General features: G+C 43.8%; 1 protein-coding gene across 2 annotated transcripts in view; it reads right to left on the bottom strand.

The window, feature by feature from the left end:
* svila (supervillin a) overlaps positions 1–17,018 on the bottom strand; it is a 99,314-nt gene that overhangs the window by 78,351 nt on the left and 3,945 nt on the right. Inside the window, exon 2 of one of the 2 annotated variants that reach the window (XM_084048955.1) lies at positions 15,593–15,662. The gene's annotated coding sequence lies outside the window, so the exon portion shown is untranslated. Of the gene's footprint in view, positions 1–4,156; positions 4,283–15,592; positions 15,663–17,018 lie in introns of those variants that run through there. The other variant, XM_084048956.1, reaches the window with a different exon arrangement.

Below are 17,018 nucleotides of genomic sequence, written 5' to 3'. Positions count from 1 at the left end.
AGTTTATTAGATGAATCCAAAATACAGCACAGTAGCAAAACATTTACAAGCACACCCATAAACACAGGGCAGAGTTGCTATATATATATATTCACAAGTGGATAAAATAGAAAATGGTCGTAAAATAAGAAAAATAAATACAAGCGGGTAATAAAAGAGCAAGGGGTCGTGTCCACTGAGGCATTTTTCCTGGCTGAAAACACCAAGGCCCTCGCCTAAAAACGCTTCCAAACGCCCGAGTTGAAAATATTTCAGCTCTCAGCATGCAGATAAAAATGCCACACGTGAACACGTCACATTGCTGGGGCTTCCAAAACCGCGGTGCTCAGGAAAAAAAATTGTTGGTGGACACGGACCCTAAATGTTAACGGTACAAATATTGTTTGCAGAACACACTTTGCGCCGTGAGCTCAACCACAGAGGCTTGTGTCAGAGGACAAGTCTGGGGTCAACGCCAACAGGGCAGAGAACCCAGCTAAAAGCATGTGCTTCTATTAGTAGCTCTTCATAAAGTGCCACTAATTAGATTTAAAAGTGGGGGGTTAAAAATAAAAGAAATGCATCCCAGAGACGTAATCTATTTGTAAGACCCTCAGGGCAGCAAAGCCCCTGGAAGACATTGGGGAAGAAGTCTTCAGTCTCTTCCCTCTTGGACCTACAGACAGCTGGGGTATATGACACTTCTTTCTACCACCCTGTTCTACCATTTGCCGCTCTTTCATCTAGGGGAGACAGACAAGGGAGGATGTTTCTCAACTCAACACATCTCATTTACAGCTACAGAACACGTGGAACTCTCTTAGGCTTATGTGTGTTAACACAGACCTTATTTTCTGCATAAAAACCCTAAAGCATTTGAAATCTGGCAAGGGAACCCACAGCAAAGTGCAAACTCAATACTGGGTTTAACACTGTAGCACTCTCGTGCCGGTACAAAAGGCATGAACATACAATTAGACAACACAGTCCAAGACATTACAGTAGACATGGTGTGTATATTATACTGTATGTTCAGGAAATAATCTCTAAAACATAGCCAAAGGGAGAAACAAGCATTTCTGAAGTGTTAAAGCAAGGAGGACTCCGATGCATGCACAACAGTTTTAATAAGACATTTTTGAAAACTACAGAAAATGGTCAATTGAATGAATGTTTCTAAGGTAGTCTCTGGTGTTCACTATGTGGAGGCTTGCACTTGTAGATCTACGGGGTGACTGACCTAGCAGAAGTGCAAACAAAATAAGATAGCCTTGGGACATTCTCAGCACCACTTAACCTGTCAGTCAGTCGTATGTTCAACAAAACCCTAGGTGATGATAACAGCTATGTCCAGAGTACAGTAAGACTTTTAGCAACAGGATGAGACATGTGTAGCAACGGTGTCTCTGTCCACTGGCTAATGAACGCTTTCACAATGAGCTGTAAACTGGCTAACTGACGAACGGGGTCAGCCAGTAAATATCTAGATATGGACGAGCTGACCCAAATTGTTTCCATTAGCATTGCTACAAAATGCTAACAAACTCCCAGTGGTCATTTCTAAGTCGGTAAATGTACTACCGTTTTTCCATTATTTGGTAAGCATGGGATATGCAATATTAATACCAGAATATTAATACTATATTTATAATATTAATAATATTTAAAGTCAATAAGTGTCAAAAGGTGGCTTCTGTTGACAGAGTAATGTCTGGTGAATACATTAGAATGAGATTGAGCAATCAATTTCCAAATGTAGACAAATTGTATTCATTCACTCCCAACAAGTTCTTAGAATGATCGCCAGGCCTCATGTCAGACATCTGCTGGACAGATCATACCTTTTCTAAACCCACACACAACACAGTGTACTTCCTCTGGCTGGCTGTCTGCCCACCAATCAACGCATCCATTGAGAAAAGATTATGAGCTCAGCTAAACCTCCAAGTGACTGAAGCAATCTTATTTCCCTGGCTGACACAGTGACAAACAGCTGAGAAAGGTGACACAGCAGTGACACAGCGAGGCCAACAGTCAATGTTTCACAATGTATAACAGTATTGGACAGTAATTGTAACACAGCTCTGCTTTGCAGCGGCCGGAAATTAGATCATCATTTGCCAATTAAGTAAGTCTGTAATCTGTCTGGTATATTTTGAGTTGAGACCCTGAAAATAAACACACACACACACACACACACACACACACACACACACACACACACACACACACACACACACACACACACACACACACACACACACACACACACAGAGAGAGAGAGAGTACAAAGTATTGCACACATAAAACAGTTTTTCCTGAGAGCCTACAAAGTATTGCACACATCAAACTAATAGTATACTGTTACATAAACAAAATAAACAAAACTACAGTGTCAACATATACTGTAGTTCTCCATACTTCAGCTTTTGACTTCAGTACTCTAACCAAAAATGGACATGATGATTTCAGTGCTGTGGGTACGTGTGTGGAAGAACTTCTGTCTGGAGGAATGCCAATGAGTGTGCATACTGATTGTGTGTACTGTATGTGTACATGTGTGCAGGGTTCGATTTGTTGGAGGGACGTGGGGAAATCAATGCTTTTAATATTTTTTATCGCCAGTGGCCAGTATCATCTCTGCTTCTGGTCAGACTGAATTAATTATGCATTTCCTTTTGGGAAATGTATCCACAAGTTTCCTAGCGAATTATGGGCATCGCTTCCTGTCGATTTAATCCCTGATACCTGATCAAATCGACAGGAAGTGATGCCCATAATTCCCTAGGAAACTTGGAAATATTTGATATTTAGGTTTGATAACATCACAATTAAGCCATTAAGGCCTGGAACGCATCTGTGTCACTTTTTGATTTGAGGTAAAAAGCATTATTTTACAGTTTGGCTATTCAAAAATAGCAGATATACAAGCTTGTATGCCGCGCTACGAGCTTGTACTGTAGATCTGCTATTTTTGAAAAATCGTGAAAATGTGTGCAAATCTTTGAATATATATTCTTTTAAAGCGAACATTTTTAACTTAAATCTTTGTTTCTGGGGGTCCCTGGAACAAAATATTTTGAGATGGGGTCGGCGGTCAAATACATATCATTTTGGGGGTCCTTGACATGAAAAAGTTTGAGAACCACTGACATAGCAACATGTTTTTTTTTTAAACTGTTAGGATTTAGAAGACATATTGTAGAACCAGAACCATTTTTCAATAACAGTGAAAATAGCTGATCTACATGCCATTTATTGTACGACGAAGCATAGCATAAATTGTTTTTTTTATCGAACCCTGCCTGTGTGTGTGTGTGTCTGTCTGTGTATGTGTGTGGGGGTTTGTGTGCTGCCCTGTTAGGCACCACTCTATTTATGTCTGAGTATCCTGATAGAGCGAGAGCAGGTGCTGTACAATGAACAGCTGTAGTCTCATAGTCATTCAGCAGTGAATGAATCACACATGGAGAAGCTTTCTAGCCCTCAAAAAATCCTAATTTCTTCACCCCATTCCTGCACTCCTCAATACAGACTCGGAGAGAGTAGATAAAGCAACCTATGGAAATATTAACTGGATTTGGATTGATTCCTGTAAAAATGACTGGAACCATCAAGCCATATCAGCCCATTACAAAAAGCACAATTTCCACTGTGGCGTTGAACCCAGCATATCAGAACATGCGATCTATCACTGAGAAATAGCACATTAACAAGTCCCATATGGACGGATATAATTTGTTGCCGGGCTGCTCGTTGTCAAAATAGGTAGGGTAGGATCCAAAGTGGATCTGAAGCACTCAGAGACCTTAAAATGAACCAGACAGTTATATATCAACATCTCAAGTCAAAATCCCTCCCTTCTCAGGGACACTCATCAGCAAAATTCACTTCCAGTAGAAAAGATAGAAACACAATGCTATAAGACTCATGTATTTTCTTCTACAGAGATCATTTAACAATTTTGATAGCGTTTTTTCCAAAAAGATAAAGAAATTGCGTCGATAGAATAAATCTATTGTTGAACATGTTTCTTTGACCAAGCTGACGCATATCAATCAGAATATTAACATGAAAAACAGAAACTTTCCCCACGACAGTGAACCATTTACAATTGTCAGGAACTCTCTCCGCAATAATCAAAACTTTGGCCAGTGATCAAAGAAAACCTACTTACTTCAAGGTCTCTTCTCAGGCGGGACTGAAAGCCATTGTGTTTGAAGGTATACAGTACAGGTCTTTTGGGGGTCTTTAAGGTGGTCTGCTAGTTCCACAGTCCAGGGGAAGGTCAGAGCTCTGGAGTCTGGAGGGGACTAATGGGACATACTGTAGCAACGAGTGACTGGCCCTGAGGCATGGCCACCTCCCCCGCCCACCCCCCCACCCCCCCCTCAAGGAAAGCATGTGTTGCAGCTACATCTGTAGCAGGCATGAACCGGGGGTGGGGGGGGAACTGATAAATTTAGAACGGTGCTTTCCCACTCCACTAGCACCCAGGCCAGATCAATTGAATATACCAAGTGATGGGAGTGGATGGGCGCATGAGATGACAGGGGGAATCAAATATCACGATTGAAGCGTAATAGACTCATAAGAAAGGGCAACGCGAGGGCAAAGCTAAGATAAGAGAGGGCAAGAGGGCAAAGCTAATGAGAGAGATTCAAAATACTCATAGGCCTACCTTACGATGTCTAAAATGTCAGGTCTTTTTAAACCACGTGGCAAACGGCTGCTAGAATGATTAATCGACCTAATTTAAGTTCTAGAACGGGAATGTCCACTGAATGTTCCAGAGGGGCAGCGTTTGACTGCCAACATGGCATGCTGGGTATTCCTATACCAACGTCCTGGGGCCCCTATACCTGAGGCCTCTTAAGTGGACCTTGCAATTTATGGAAAGGTAGTCAAAACGGAGCATTGTGGGTAAACTAGAGAGCCGGTGAGTGAACACCATTTACGGCCCTGGATACCAGGCCTTTGATATCACTCAATCTCCCTGAAATAGACTATGGCTATTCACTGGGATCAAATCAGCTGTCAGGCAAACAATCCCTCTAGTACACAGGAACGTGAGTTACATCCATTTGAGTTGTCACAGTCACTGGTAGGCAGGTTTCTGAACAGTCCACAGCCCTCTTCTGAGACACAGAGTGAGTAGACAGAAAGGGTGCCATCTTATGATGAGCATTAGTGAGGACATTAGTGAGATATGAAGGCAAGTGGTCCTTAAAATACAGTTTACCTGAACTTATTTGTAATTCGTTTTTATTCTTGCACGTGCGCGCACACACACACACACACACACACACACACACACACACACACACACACACACACACACACACACACACACACACACACACACACACACACACACACACACACACACACACACACACACACACACACACACACACACACACACACACACACACATTGATTTTGGATGTTAAATTGGATCATGAGGTGTTCTGAACAGGATCAGAGACAAAGAGCATCTACCCATAGAACCATATTGAGTTATTTTGTGGGGTCTTAACTCCATGGACCAAGAAGGACTGGTTGCCAGTGACAGATGAAGAGCAGCAACTTGAACCCTGTTGCCCGGGTTGAAGGGTGCACGGAGCTGACAACAGTCGGGTCAAGGTCTACAGTACCAATAAGGAACAGCAAATATCATGCGGACACTATTTAAAGCAGTCATAACAACAACAAACCATAAGCTCAGCCTAGTTTGTGAGTTGAAAGCTATAAGGGTTAGGGTAACGTGAGCTATGGAGAGGGGCTGATGTGTTTGGTTATATATAGGGGATGATTCAGCTATATGAGGTGGAAGTATGCTACTGATCTAGGGCAGGACAGCCCTCACAGCAGGAGGCACAGGGAGCTTTTAGAACTTGCTGCCGGGCATGCATGGATGAAAGCTATCAGCCACACACCTCATCTCCGATTAGACGGAGACCAGAGTACTTTTCCAAGCACATCAAAGCTGTACTGTACAATGTAAGGTATAATGTACGATGAGCCTTTGTGTCTGTCCTGAGCTGTCTGGGTTTATCTTGCAAAAATGACCGCCGCTTGCTGCACATAATCTCCCTCATTTTCACAAGAAATATTGATTTAAGACTAAAAGATTATAGCAGGGTTTGATTTGTCGGGGGGGGGGGGGGGGGCAGGGGGCCTCGTCTGGGCCAAGGGTTCATGAAGGTGCAGTCCAGAAAACTCCACGGCAATCCAGCAAGTAGTTTTCGATATATCTTGTTTAGAAGAACCATTCTTTTTTTCAATATTGTTCAGCCCTGGAACAGGAGGTCCTCAGAGTTACTACAGGAGGTCCGCTTAATCTATGTGTGATATGATTTTTAGCGGCCCCAGCCGCTCTATACCTTTAGGTATAGAGCGGATCCTGCTCTATACCTGACTTTGTCCGTGTTCACCGTCAACGTTCTGATTGGTCAGACCCGTCAACGTTCTGATTGGTCAGACCCGTCAACGTTCTGATTGGTCAGACCCGTCAACGTTCCGATTGGTCAGACCCGTCAACAAAGTGATTGGTCAAGCTTCACGTGACACATGGCTATAAACACATTATAAACACATATCGATGACATAATGTATCAAAGGCGCCGCTACCTTCACACAGGGTGTGATTTTTTTTTTTTGCATTAACCACTTCAACCCTAGCATCCCTTTTCTGAGGAGAACTTTAGCCAAAAATAGCAGATCTACAAGCTCCAAAAATAGCAGATCTACAAGCTCCAAAAATAGCAGATCTACAAGCTCACAACGCGTTGTGAGCTTGTAGATCTGCTATTTTTGACAAAGAGGTATAGGTGTAGAGCTAAAAAACATTGAATGAACTGCTAGCTTGCTGGTGTGGCATCCTCAAATTGGACTATCTGCTATGTGGTCAGTGAGATCCCTTGGGAAAATATTTCTCGAAAGTCGCAATCAATTGTGTTTGGAATGTCCGTTTTGACCTGAGTGAACGTGGAGCGAGGTCCAAGACATGACATAACGAAGAAAACACTGACTGAAACAATCAGTTGGACCGGCGGACAGACCACTCATTCATCATTCTGATGATTACACGTTTAAAAACGTCCAAAACCCCAATGAAGGAGAACATTAGCCAGCTGCAGAGGAAGGAAGGGACTCGAACGTTGCACAAAGAAGACCCTACGATAAGCACCAGGGCTGTGTTTCAGCTGGCCAACGAACAAAGGACAAACTGGGCAAAGGCAGGAGACACTGGGCGGATGCCAGTCCATAGGTCAGGATGAAAGTGAAAATGGGGCATCCGAGTGGCTCCATCAGTGAATGCGCTGACCAAAAGAATTGTCTTCCTATTTAGATTTGGCACAGCACCTCTCCACTTTCACTTTTACGTTTTAGGCTTTTTACTGTTTCTTCGCTGTTCTATGATGCCTTACAGGTATTAAAAATAATCTTTAAAGAAGACCGACACCAATGAGTTCTGCAGTGTTTTGCATTGGACAACAAAGCAAAACACTGATTTCCATTGCTTCTCTTCGGTGAGTTTCACAACAAATAGCACCCTCTAGTGTCAACAACCAGACAGAGCCACAGAATCCCATTCTCCTCACCTTCTTTCTTCTGGTTCTACTTACTTCAGTCTCAGCACTATCCTTCCTCCAAAACATCACCCCCATTGATTTGTTTATTGCTGTCTGAAATTGATTCATGCTTTCTCAGCAGGTTGAGTAATGAAAGCAGGGCACCGTGCCAACTTTTGTGAGAGGAGGCGAGACAGGGGGGCTTTGCTTTGTGCTTTCTACAGGTTAATACTGAGCTTTGAAGGCAGAGAAGTGTTCAACTCACCCACCACAAAGAGGCTAATTAGTGGCAGGGAAGCATTAGTGCTTTAAGAGCCAACAGAGAGACGTGGCAGTGAATGTGATTTCAATTTAGCCCTCGTTAGTCAAGGCCTGAACGCTAACATGGCCCAGACACACTGTACTGTCAGCACAACTGAGAAAACTGAGAGCATTGCAACTCTCCTCCTGTTTTTCCATAAACAGCTACAAATATACCACAACAATGTCCTGGCTGGGATGCAGACAAACTGGAAATATTTGTATTTCTAAACCCACCTCCCCTTTCTCCCTACATTCTTACTTAGACAAAGGAAGGCCAGCCACGTAGGCAAGCTCACATCTACTCGTTAATTACAATATTTGATACAGTTTAATACAAAACCCTCGATTTAGTTGGTGTGACAGCTCTGTGCAGTCGTCACTCCCATACAGGCAGACATGGAGGGCCCATTGTGTTCTCCTGAGACTACATAAGAGACCAGAGACTGGGCTCGCTCAGGCCTGGACCCATCCTTTCCATCCGTGAACAATGCTTTTCCAACTGAACACCATCCAACGGCATGGGCCACCATTCACACAGAGCGCCGAAGCGTGAGCTGCCAGTGCCCAATTAAAGTGAGACACTATAAAACCCTGTTTATATGTCTAAAAAACTGTTGAGGGAAAAAAATGTTGAGAAATAACAGTAACATAGTCTGGAAAGAAAGACAGCCACTGCGTTGAATCATCATCTGTAAACTATTTTCTATCATGCAATATTTGTGAGGCTCTTTCAGATCAAATAGTAGCCTACCCCTGCGTCAAAGGAAGGAAGAAGGAAAAAAAAGGCGAGGATTCAGTAAAAGATGCCTTTTAGATGAAACAGGTGACACCTTAATATTGTCCAGGGTTCTTAAAAAATCAAACCTGAGCGCTGCATCTCGCTCGCGCAATTGTAGCACATAAACAAAGTTGCCTCAACCAACCAAAAGTCGACACACTCACAAGCCGATAGTTAATCGGTCTCGCTGAACACTTGATTAGCTGCACGTCAGGCCCACACACACAGCCTTTCCTACAGCACAACACAGATGGTGTTCACATTGGATACAAATAGACGAGTGCCAGAGGAGACAGCAGCTTCAGAGAGAAAACAAGAGGGTTAACAGTGACAGACACTGAGAAAAGTGGTAAAAGCGTGGGTGTGAGTGAGTGACTGACTGACTGACTGACTAAAGTAGAGACAGAAATCAAACAAATGGAAAAAAATGAATGGAGTCAGGGGACGAGGTTGGGATAGATTTCACAGATACTCTTCACTCTTGAGAGTTAACCACATGAACCCTAGCGTCCCTATTCTGGGCATGTCATAATAGGCGAACATTCGGTAAAAATAGCAGATCTACAAGCTCACGATGCGATGCGTTGTGACGCACTGTGAACTGTGGAAAAAAAGCAGGGAGCCAAACTTAGACACCTGGGGAACCTCAGTCAATTGGGTTTACGTGGTTAAATGAACAGTGTGCAGAAATCCCAGGGCCGACAGTTTCAGCCTCTAAGCTCCCCTCCATCCCTCCTCCCCTATCAACGACATCCCTCTCCCTTCTCTGCTTCCCTCAATCCATCTCGTTCAATCAGCCACTCCACTCTCTCTCTCCCCGTCTCACCCCCCACTGTACCGTACTGTGATGACCTACATGTCTAGTCAACGGAGACTAAATGGCTGTTACACAAACCAGACCCCGCTTCCCACCATGGCCCCTGGCCCCGGCCACGGCAAATAAATGAGCCTTCAGAGTGCGTTAATGAGCAGATGTCCATGCAATGAGGAGTGCACAGTGCGATCGCAAGAGCACAAATCAGCCAAAACCAACAGATTCAGAGATTTAAGATGATTGGTTCAGAAGACAAACGTGACAAAACAAAACGGTGAACAGAACCGTACCTGTCATGGTGATCTGATTTTTATTGGGAGAACGCATCTCTGAGATAGTGTGGTTTTTTGAGTGCCAGCCACTCCTACACTTGACCGTGTGTGTGTGTCCGTCCGTCCGTCCGTCCGTATGTTGGAGCACGGCCTCAACAGCTGCAGCTGATTTCAACACAAAGATGCAACCAATGCACTAATTAAACACAAACAGGAGTGCAACTCATGCGCCACTTAAAGACATGCACACACACAGACAGGCTGGCTTCATGTGCCACACACACACACACACACACACACACACTCACACGCCTGCGCACACTTTTGAGTAAAAGTACTTAAAAGAAAGTCAATACATTGAGTAAAAATACTTAAAATTAGTCAAAATACTTAAAATTAGTCAAAATACTTAAAAATGATAAAATGAGTGAAAATACGTAAAAGTCAGTAAAACCACTTGAAAGTTACTAAATTGAGTAAAAATACTTGCGCACGCGCACACACATGAAATGAACTCATCGAAGGCACCACTCACTTCACTCTGGGTGTGATTTTTTCCATTAAGAATCAATATCTTCAGCCATGTCAAAGGGCAGACGTAAGAGAGAGGAGACGGGAGAGGAGAAAGTAAAGGACACCGCAAGAAAGAGCATATGAGAGAGAGAGAGAGAGAGAGAGAGAGAGAGAGGGAGGGAAAGAAAAGAAAGAGACAGAATGAGTGTGAGATTTCCAGAGGGTAGGACTGAAGACACAAGAGTCACGTGACCAGACTGGATGCAACTGGCGGTTCACCAGTAACCTCAGCCCACAAACCCACAGGGCGGGTTTGGCGGTGACACCAGCGTTGGCCCGCTCAGCCGGCACTCAACGGGGACATTGACGCTGTCAGTCTGGCGTCTGGTGTTTGGGAAAAATCAGGGTCCTCGCCAGCGATGCTTCAACCACAGAAGAGGAGACGTGCACCTGGGGGTCCGTCGAACCGTGGTAACAGACATTATGATGGAGGTAAATAGAACACTGGAACGGCCATTTAGTCCTAACGAGCTCCAGTTAAAAGATGAAGGAGGGGGGGGGGGATCAACCGTCCCAGATAGAAGAGGAGGAATCCCTCTGTGCTGCTTCCAAATGCCACGACGAGCCAAACAGAGGGACCATAAAACACAGCGAGAGAGAGAGAGAGAGCGAGACAACTTTCCCACATGGATGAGGATCGACCGCCCTAACTGACAAAACACAAACAAGATTCACGTTTGTCCTCCCAAGAGATAACTGGGAGTGTTCCATCACTCCCCCCTGACAGTTATTTTTCTTCCAGGTCAAAAGGTTAAGTACACCCAGTCGCTTGTGTGTGTGTGCATCAGACTTCAGATTCTGCCACAGCAGACACCACACCATTAGACGTTATTAGACCACATCAAATAACATCCGACATGCCTCAAATGAAGCAGGTACACTATATTAGAATTTCAAACAAATGCCACAATCATTTTTTCCTCATAAAATAATCCCTTTGTTACACTACTCAGACAGGCCTGAAATGAGTCAGCAAATGTACTGTAAACAGCTCAGACTGTTACTCTTAGTGCTCCATTCTTAACACTAATTTGATTATCGTGTATGAACACGTGCATGGAGTGCACTTTATGGTCTCAAGACAATCTGATCGGTCAAGCAGTCCTAACAGGAGAAGAGGTCAAAGATATATGGGGGGGGGTTATATAATACTAACATGTTACTCAGATAACACAAACAGCAATCAGTGGTCATAGGTTATTGATAATCAACAGTTTCTGCTAGTGTTGGTAAATATATTGAATTTCCTGATAGGATATATGCACACACACACACACACACACACACACACACACACACACACACACACACACACACACACACACACACACACACACACACACACACACACACACACACACACACACACACACACACACACACACACACACACACACACACACACACACACACACACACACACACACACACACACACATTCTGTGAAAGCTTTCCTATAAATGGCATGTTGTCAGCCAGGACGAGTATGGCATCATACCAAGGACAATGATGAGCAGAACCAGGTGCAGGGGGGTTTGTGCGTGTGTGTGAGAGACATGCTACGTCTGAGTGTGTCACCTCGACACGGTGGCCGTATCAACATTCCGCTCTTCAAGGATGACTCCATTTGAACTCATCACCTACTTCTAATAATTGCTAACAGACTAGACATGGGAGAGCGGGGGCAACAACATGCAAAACCAAACTAATAAGCCCTTTCAACCACACACACGATGCCCTCACACAGCTGAATTAGTCATGCCGGCATCAAACTGAAATAAAATAGATGACTAATTTTATCGGTGAACTTCAGTATCCTCCTCAGTCATCCCCACACACAAGCTCAAGAGAGCCTCTGTCATTACAGCAATTCCATATACAGCAATTCCAATACCCATAACATCTTATCTTGCCCTTTCTCTAATGTGTTTGAACATCCACTTGACCGTGACCTTGTGTCAGAAGCACCCAAGCCCCAGAGGCAACTGGTAGCACCGACTTGATACTGTACAAATCCATTTAAAATGTATCCACATAAGACCTATTTTTTTACTTCACCATGAGATGGTGTCACGTAGCTCATCTACAAGGTCAAAACGCATCACATCACGATGTGTTGAGCTTGTAGTTCGCTAGTAGTTGTAAGCCCCACTTGCCTGCCACGGAAAGTAGATTAAAACAAAACAAAATTATTTGTTTGTCTCAGGTCTGCTGTAGGAGTGAGTAATCGATGCCTGACTTGGGTCAACTATTACACATGTATCTCTCTCACTATAACCCACACATGGAGGGTTGTAAAAGTACACACCTCTGCCTTAAACTGATGGGTAAATGTCATAAATCATAATTACATGCACATTATGTGACTGACTCGCACGCACACACACACACCAATATGTTCCTCATCCATAGGGAATGGATGTGGGTGGATTCTGTCATTGAGTCTCTATTTGCTGTGCGTGCGTGCGTGTGCGTGCGTGCGTGCGTGCACGTGTGTGTATGTGTGCTCAGCAGTAGACTGGGTGGTACCTGTCAGCAGATCTCACTTAGCTCAAAGACCTGTTGGTCTGGGTGAGCTACTAGGCTTTAACTCCATCTAATAGCCTGCTCAGCACTGTTGAAAGCTCCTACACTGCAGTATCATCATACCATCATTTAGAATGAGTATTCTTCAAACTAGTTGGGTGGGTGGGTTTCCAGATGTTCTGTTGGGGTCACAAATAAAACACCTGAACTTGTCTAAATATTTTAGCAATATTACCAAATCAGCCATGGGTCAAATCAGAAGTGTTGCCAATAGCAAATCATGCACTCATCCATGCTTTTTCACCAGCAATCATCTTGTTTTGTACTTCACATTTCCGGACTGTCCAAGAAATCATTCAACAGCCTCCAAATTGCTCAAAATACCACAGCGGGGGTTCTTACAAGAACACATTCCCCCTATTCTTGCCCCATTGCACTGGCTACCCTTGGCACTGATTTTTAAATTGCATTGTTTTTAAATCACTGGGCCTTGCAACTTCTTATATTTCTGACCTTCTCACCCCTTACGCCCCTCCATGTAATCTCAGATCTGCCAACTTGTCTGTTGCCCTCAGTCCCAAGGACAGAGGGCAAAAGTGAGGACATTTAGCTGGTCCTCACATTTCAATGGGGCCCACTGAGTGTTGAGGTTTAGGGTTTGAATTAAGAGTTCGGTTAAGGTTAGACATGTACTGTAGCAGTATGGGTTACAGTCAACATTTAGGGGTTAGCTAGGGAAGTGGTTTTCAAACTTTTTACCAATGGGCAATCCAAAATCTGAAGGCACATCTGTATTCAGAGCAAAAATAGTGAAAATGTGCGGAAAATAAATAAATCATTATAGGGACGCCAGGTTGAAAGTGATTAAAATATATATATTTGCAGGGTATAGAATTTGCATCTGTACTAGGAAATTAGTGCACACAAAGTACAGTACGGATAGAGTAAATTAAAACATAACTTTTTGTATAATGCAATAATAAACAGTGGCAACAAAATCGCTAGACACACCTCTCTCGTGGCAAACCGTTTATAGAACCACTGGCAAAGTTAGGGAATGAAGGCAGTCAAAGGTCCTCACATGCATGGTAATACAATCCTCTGTGTGTGTGTGCGTGTGCGTGTGCGTGTGTGTGTGTGTGTGTGTGTGTGTGTGTGTGTGTACTTGGCAACAAACTGCCTGTTGTGTCAACACAACAGCTGTTGAGCTCCAATCATCATCATATCAACATCTAGGAAGACCAAAACAAACAACGGAAAATGTGTCCGCCACTGCCAGCAGGTTATTAGGTTATCGAAGGGAACGTTACTCATGTGCTTTGGAAACACACTTTGGACACAAATGTACCCAAATCTTGACAAACACGGACACTTGCATAATGTAATATTGTCAAACCCATACAAAGCCACACCCCATTATGTCAGTAGTGACATCATAAATGATAAATTGAACTGACTAAGCTGATTTGCATCACTGTCTGTGTGTGTGTTCAGGGAGAGGAGAGGAGAGGAGACGACTGCCAATTACTGTACCAAAAGCAACCAGGAGGCTGGACTCCTGTTGTTAAGACCAGCAGACCTTTAGTGAGGAGAGTGGAGGCCTGCAGGGCCGTGCAGGCATAGATGGCGTCCATTTCACCCCAGGCTCACCTCCCTCCAGGCAAGGGTCTTAATACAGGCAACTTAAACCTGCCCTGGAGCTACAATGGAATTTACAATTATGATACAGTGCCATCTTGATACTGTCTACTGTTTTCAATATTGAACCTAGAGTTAGTGTATGTGTAATTGATCCATGTGGTCCATTGCTAGATGACCTCAGTGTCCTAAAAACATATTCTACTGCTTCTACTGCACCACACCAGTGTCCTGTTGAAGGATATATAACAAAGCAACAAAGATGTACACAGAGTAGGAGGCTGGATCCAGTAGGACTTCCTACAGCATTATGGACAAATATCCATGGATTACTTACACTCCTTGATAACAAGTCCATAATCCAGAGGGGAACGGTGGATAAAAGAGGGCCTTGGCTAAAGCTACTAGCTTTGGTGCTTGGGGTGCGTATCGGTTTGGCCAAAGAGGAGAATGATAGGACCCAAAGGGCTCACAAACAATAATTGAAAACACATGTGGAGGGATGGGCCCTTCTGAGCAAACAGCGAGCGAAGACAGTCCTTCTATCATCGTGGAGCTGTTGCCATGGCAAGGAGGGTAAAGTTTGAGGCTGTCGACATAACGTAGCAGAGGTCTGTTGTTGATTCACCACATCACAGACATACATGATGTCACTGACAAATGGTTACCACCGACTGGTGGACACAAAACAGAAATACACAGAGAGAGGCCCCCTGGAGGTCAAACCAAGCGTGGCTGACCCCAGGAAAGCACCAATTTTGTGTGTGTGTGTGTGTGTGTGTGTGTGTGTGTGTGTGTGTGTGTGTGTGTGTGTGTGTGTGTGTGTGTGTGTGTGTGTGTGTGTGTGTGTGTGTGTGTGTGTGTGTGTGTGTGTGTGTGAGAAGGGGCTGTTATTAACCACTTCCTACTGTGGTCAATGGTCCATGGCACTTCATAGTGATCCATGAAGCGTATCTTCTTGGCAGCAGGTGGTGAACGTGTGTGTGTGTGTGTGTGTGTGTGTGTGTGTGTGTGTGTGTGTGTGTGTGTGTGTGTGTGTGTGTGTGTGTGTGTGTGTGTGTGTGCGTGTGTGTCTGTTCCGTCTTGAACAGCACACATGTGGCATTGCTATAGACTTAACTGATGTACTTACAAGTCCGCCATACAGATGTGTTCAAACTTCTTCCTCTGGCATCTAATCTGAGCATGAGAACCAACAGGGCCTGCAAAAAGAATGGCATTGATTTAGGAGTTTGTGCAAGTTAGAGATGTGTCAAATGTCTAAGCAAATCCAAACAGCCCATTTAACAGCATCAGACTTGCCGCCCTTCATCCCTTCATACAGTCAACAGACTATGTGAGAAAAAATAAGTGTTAAGTAGCCTACTTGTTCAGAAATCCTGGAGAGAGTAAAATCCTAATCCAGTTTACTGCTCATGCAGAGGGATTGTTTACATGTTCCAAGCCTTAATATTTCACAGCAGAGCTGTTCTCTTTTGGAATTTATGCTGTAGCGCTTCCTCGAGTGTTCAGACAGTTCACTAATGTGTTTGCATGTTATTTGATCTTTAAAATGTACACAACATAAACTCAAGCTCCTGGCTGACGCCACTCCCTGGTCTGCAAACACAGCTGATTATTTGTCTAGATAATAAACAAAGTATGAAACTTTATCCGAGTACATTAAACGTAAACATTGGTGTGCCGATAGCTGGCCATCACCACATGAAGCCAAACACACATTCATTTGGCTATGGGCAATACCCAAATACCAGCACTCTCATTCCAGTTGCCAACCACATTGGGGTCAATTAAAACAGACAATACTGTAGCATTGTCTCTGTGACCTACATTGGCCAATGTTAACCGATAGAGCCCCATTCTCAGTTCTTCTACCGCATCCTACAAAACAAACAAGCAGCTACAGCCATGTAAGAGCTCTCATCCCAACAGCCTTGTAGCCCTGATGTTTCTAGACAGAATGGACTGCTGTCCTACTGTGTCTACCTAAACAAGACATATCCATAGCTTACGGTGGCCAGATGTCCTGGGTTTGACCGAGATTGTCCCTGTTTCAAACTGGGTGACCCGAGTCCTGACAAATATCTCAAACGCTAAAATGTCCCGCCATTAAAAAGCTTGCCATTTGCCAAAGGGTCAGCTCCAGTGGAGCCTACACCTTCACGGATCACAGATGCACCGTATTCTGCTACTTAGCAGTCATCCACAAGATCAATGTCATACAACATTGGCTTGACTTGATTAGAAACTAACCTCTTTGGTAACACAATCTTAAAAACCTGTAAGATATTACTTACAGTTATGGTGAATTACATTTCTACACAATGATGCAAAGGTCCCTTGAACCACAATTATGTTTTCCTTGACCATTTTGGAGACTGTTGTACTTTTGGTCTTGGAGAACAAAAGAGGTGGGGCTGTTTGTGGGAATTATAGACCAATAAATCATTCTTCATTTACATGTTATCCTTTGGACACCATGGCAACGAAGCCCACCCAAACAAAAAACAAACATCCTATCAGGACAAAATTAACAGACAGACACAAGCCACAGAACT

This window comes from Gymnoscopelus microlampas (assembly GCF_963454915.1).
Source record: "Gymnoscopelus microlampas genome assembly, chromosome: 22".
NCBI classification, from domain to species: domain Eukaryota; kingdom Metazoa; phylum Chordata; class Actinopteri; order Myctophiformes; family Myctophidae; genus Gymnoscopelus; species Gymnoscopelus microlampas.
This window is presented reverse-complemented; position numbering and strand designations above follow the sequence as displayed.